The following is a 5,109-nucleotide window of genomic DNA, read 5'->3' as shown; positions in this document are numbered from 1 at the left end:
TCTTAAGCTGTTTATAGGGTGGGGGCTGTGGGCGGTCCAAAGTAACAAGGATCCCTTGAGGCGGTTTTAAAGGAATGAGCCTCCCCTTCCGCTGGCTGCAGTGGAAACGCCCACAGGCTGGGAGACCCAAGACAGCTCCAGGGCTGTGGCCCTGGAGACACGTGGGTGTCCGAGTGGAAGACAGCGTCCGTGTGTACGTGCGAGTGTACGTGTGAATCCGGCAAAGGGTGTCCGCCCCCGACGCCGTCGGCGGACCATGTTGCGTTAAACGAAATTAAGCACGATAAAGCCCCCACTGTGTGCGAGGGCGATGCTGAGGAAGACAACATCCCATTCGTCAAGAATGTTATCCTCAGGCAAAGGGGGCCGAAGGTGGCAAGAGAAGTCAGACCATAAAGCTCTACAAGGTAGATTAAGATCAGTGCCACAAGTTTTCGCAAGTTTGGCGATAGAGGTCATAACAGGCCTGCGGTTTCTAGAAGGTTTATTAGAAGACTTGGCATTTGTGTTGGGCAAAGGCTTGGAGGTCTCGGTTTTACACTTGTGGAATTTGCGGGGGGGAGAGTGGTGGTGATTTACACATGAAAAAGGGGAATAAAGAAAGCCCTGGGTGTATTTACAGGAACAACTCTTAGTTATGTAGGATGGACGCTAAGGAGTAAGAAGACAGATGCTTGGATAGGTTATACTGCGGGAGGCAGACGTTATATTAGACGTAATTTGGTAGGAAACAGTGAGCGGTTTTGTGAGCTGCGCAAGGATATGATTTAGGGCCGTGGTTTCCTTGAGGTCATGTATCTCGGGCATGTGAAAAGGCAAGAGGGAGAAGTAGGTCAGCTGATAAAAAAGTTATTCTAGACTTGCATCTAGTACTGGAAAAGAATGAATGGAAGAAATATCTCAGCTAGATTTGGGCAGGAAACGATGACTAAACAGGAAGGGAAGTGGGGTGAGGGGGAGGGAGGCCCAAGACTGGATTCCTCTCTGAATGATCTATGACCTAGAAATGTTTTCTTGCCGGATTTCCCATGGTTCTGGTGATTCTCCTGTCTTGAGGTATTGGAAGCTTTTCATTACCGAGGATATTCAATGTATGTTCAGGCCTGGGCTATATATCTGACGCCCGGAAGGTGTGGTTGCCATCAGCTGGCACAGGTTGATCATAACTCCTGGGAGATATGCTTCTTGTCAAATCATTAAATCTCTTAGTCTCTTAGTCTATAAAAACAGACAGAATCGTACCTTAGTCACTAGGTGAAATAAAAAGTGCTGATAAAACTAGCCTATAAAAAGTGTTTTGCAAATACAGCAAAATGTTGAATTAGAATCTAGGGTCTATGGGAGTTCACTTACAATTCTTTTTCTTTCCCATGTGTTTGGAAATATTCATAATAAAGTGTTGGAAGAAAAGTGCTTTGAGGGACTTGCCTGGTGGCTCAGTGGTTAAGAATCGGCCTGCCAATGTAAGGGATCACAGGTTCGATCCCTGGTCGGGGAAGATCCCACATGCCGCAGAGCAGCTAAGCCCGTGTGCCACAACTAGTGAGCCTGCGCTCTAGAGCCTGCGTGCCGCAACCACTGAGCCCACGTGCCACAACTACTGAAGCCCGCGCGCCTAGAGCCCGTGCTCTGCAACAAGAGAAGCCACCGCAGTGAGAAGCCCGCGCACCAGAACAAAGACCCAACTCAGCCAAAAAAAAAAAAAAAAAAAAAGTGTGGTGAGATTATTTATTAAAGAAAAAGTGCTTTGAAAAATCAGAAGTACTGTTCGAATATAACCTGTCGTTATTAAAAGGGACTCAGGGACTTCCCTGGGGGTCCAGTGGTTAAGACTCTGTGCTTCCACTGCAGGGGGCACAGGTTCGACCCCTGGCGGGGGAACTAAGATCCCACATACAGTACGGTGCGGCAAATAAATAAATATTAAAGGGATTCAAAGAGCATGCTGTCCTGAAAGTGGGTCAGTAGTTTCATTTTTGTTATATGTTAAATACTGTATGGGAATTCCCTGGAGGTCCAGTGGTTAAGACTCCGTGCTTCCACTGCAGGGGGCATGGGTTCAATCCCTGGTCAGGGAACTAAGATCCAGCATGCCGCTCTGCGAGGCCAAAAAAAAAGAAAAAGAAGAAAAAGAAAAAAAATACTGTATACTTTAATCAATCAGAAAAGTGTAAATTAAAACTTTATTCACTTCAAAAATTCATTCAGTAAGCATTCGTTGAGTACACATTATGTGTGGGTCTCTACATGAGGGCATACGATAATGAACTGAAAGTGTGCTCATAGCTTAGTGGGTGAGACACTGTATAAACCCAAATACTTATAATCATCCAATAATAAATATAGAATCATGATATGAACAAGGTCCTGTGGAAACACAGAAGAGGAAGTATCTAACTGCCTGGAGAAGTCAGGAGAGGCTTTTTGAACAAGATGACTTCCAGGTGGAAAGGGCTGACGGAGGAGATCCACTGAGAACAACAAGGGAAGGAAAGGAGGAATGTTCCAGGAACAGCAAGTAGCACACTTTGATAAGGCTTGAGTGCAGGGTGCCTGTAAGGGAGGGGCAGGAGGTGAGGTGGAAGCTGTGGGCAAGAACCAAAGTGTCAAGGGTTTTCCGAGGAGTTTGGACTTTATCCTGAAGGTTGTGCGGAACCTCTGAAAAGACAGATAGGTTGCACTTTGACGGTTGCTTTTTGGAGAGATGATCTGTCAGCGGTGTGGAGGATGGATGGGAGACCAGGGGAGAATGAGAATAGCGTGGCGAGGAAGAGGACGTGCCGGTTCAGGATCTCTGGAGGAGGGGCAGGACAGGCACACTTATTTAAAAAGAAAACCACACAGGTGATTCTGATGCACATTCCTGTGGCTCCCTCAATACTACCTCCCAAACAAGTAAATTGGGGGCAGTGATGGAAAAGAGATGGGTTTAAGAACTATGAAGGAGAAAGAAACTACAGGGTTGAGTGACAAATTAAATCCAGGGGGTGAGGGAGGAGAGGACAGAGTCTAGGGACGACCTGGGTGACTGGTAGATGATGGTACCAAATAAGGAAAACAGGTGGAGATGCCTCTCAGGGAGGACACTCCCTGAGAGTTAGGATGGGAGCATATCGGTGAGATGCGCCCGTGGAACACCCAGGTGGAGTCACTTTGTAGGCAAATAAAACTAAGGACTGGGAGCTCATAGCAGAGTCAGCGCCAGACATGTTTGAGGGTCCAGTAGTTGAAGCCATGGATAATGAGCTCACTCACAAAAAGTCTCTGAGAGAAGAAAAGTGTTAAAGGATGAAATTCCTGTGAAACACATAGCTTTAAGGATGGCTGGGAGGGGAAGAGACTTGAAACCTAATCAAAGAAGGAGAACAGGGGGAGACTGGTATCTTCGAAGTAAGGGAACCAAAAGTTTCTACAAGGGTAGAACAGTGGCGAATGCTCCCAAGAGGTCAAAGCAGCGAGTGGATCCTTTGGGTTTGACAACGGGAAGGCCACTCTACGTGAACAGTTGTAGGTCGGCCGTGGTGGTGGAAAGCAAGTGGCAGTGGTCAGCGAGGCTGGAAGGCAGGAGACCGATGAAAGAACAATGGCATAAAGAACCAGGTGAGTCTTTTTTCCCTGAAGATTGGAGCAACCTCAAAATAGAAATTGAGGAGAAGGAGCTAAGAAACATAGAGGTTGTAGTTTTTCTCCTGTTGAGACTTTCTGCTTAGCACTGCTGTTTGCCCAGCAGTTTCACTAGTCCCTTTGTTAACGTCTAACTTCAGCTGTCTGAAGTGAAGCTATATACACATGTGTACACATATATGTATACACACGTACATAGATACACACATATATGAGCATGAGGGGAAGGGAAATCTCTCTTCCTCTTCTAAGGCCACCTATCCTACTGGATTAGGGCCCTACCCTTATGACCTCATTTAACCTTAGTTACCTTCTTGAAAACCTTATCTCCAAATATAGTCATATTGGGGGTTAGGATTCAAAACAGGAATTGGGTGGGGCGACACATTTCAGTCCATAGCACTGTCAAAGACCGGAAGTACATCAGTCAATGAATAGTCAAAACAAAACAAAGTAATGAGGGCTCTAATTCTATCACTATAAATGATTCTTCACTTCTAACTGAAGTGATATCATCTTTAACATATTTAAAAATGCAGAAAAATCCCAATTGCTTTGAGCGTATTTTTATATTTATTAAAGAAATTCATTCAAAAATGTATGTTACACTCTGTTGGAGTTTTTTCACTTGTTATATCCCTTTTTCTCAGAAGGTAACACTGTTCCAGGCGTCTTTTCAGAGGATCATCGGGTATCCTGAACCAGGAGAATGTGGCTCTCAGACGTCTCACTGGGACTGCAAAGGTATCATTGATCCATGCCCTCCGTGGCTTTGCTCTGACACCCATCACCGCTGTGGAGCCGGGGCCTTGCTTCTCATAAAGTGGGCCCAGCCCACAGCTGAGCACGATAGGAACAGTGAGGCAGGTGCGTTCCTGCGAGACAGGGAGTGAGGGGTGAACTTGGCTGGGGAACTCCCCACGGCCTCACCAAACTCTTATAATTGCACGGCCACCTATGGTCCTGTTACCCCAAAACTGGTTTCTCCTCTCCGTGGGTGTCGACACAGTAGACACAACCAAGCTGCACATTGGGAGCAGGAAGCATTTATTATCACTTACAGCAAGTAAGGAGAACACCGGGGATCTTTCCCAAAGCAGCATCACCCTGAACAGCAAAACTGAGGAAGTGTTTTGTTTTTTTTTAATACATTTATTTATTTATTTATTATATATTTTTGGCTGCGTTGGGTCTTCCTTGTTGCACACGGGCTTTCTCTAGTTGTGGCGGGGGGGGGACTGCTCTTCCTTGCAGTGCACGGGTTTCTCATCACAGTGGCTTCTCTTGTTGCAGAGCACGGGCTCCAGGCGTGCAGGCTTCAGTAGTTGTGGCGCACGGGCTTAGTTGGTCCGCGGCATGTGGGATCTTCCCCGACCAGGGCTCAAACCCGTGTCCTCTGCCTTGGCAGGCGGATTCTTAACCACTGCGCCACCAGGGAAGCCCAGAGATTCCATCCTTAAATTTACCTCATTGTATACGGCAGGG

This window comes from Balaenoptera physalus, assembly GCF_965194825.1.
Source record: "Balaenoptera physalus genome assembly, chromosome: 5".
NCBI lineage: Eukaryota > Metazoa > Chordata > Mammalia > Artiodactyla > Balaenopteridae > Balaenoptera > Balaenoptera physalus.
The sequence above is the reverse complement of the archived record's forward strand: the minus strand, read 5'-3'. Positions refer to the sequence as shown.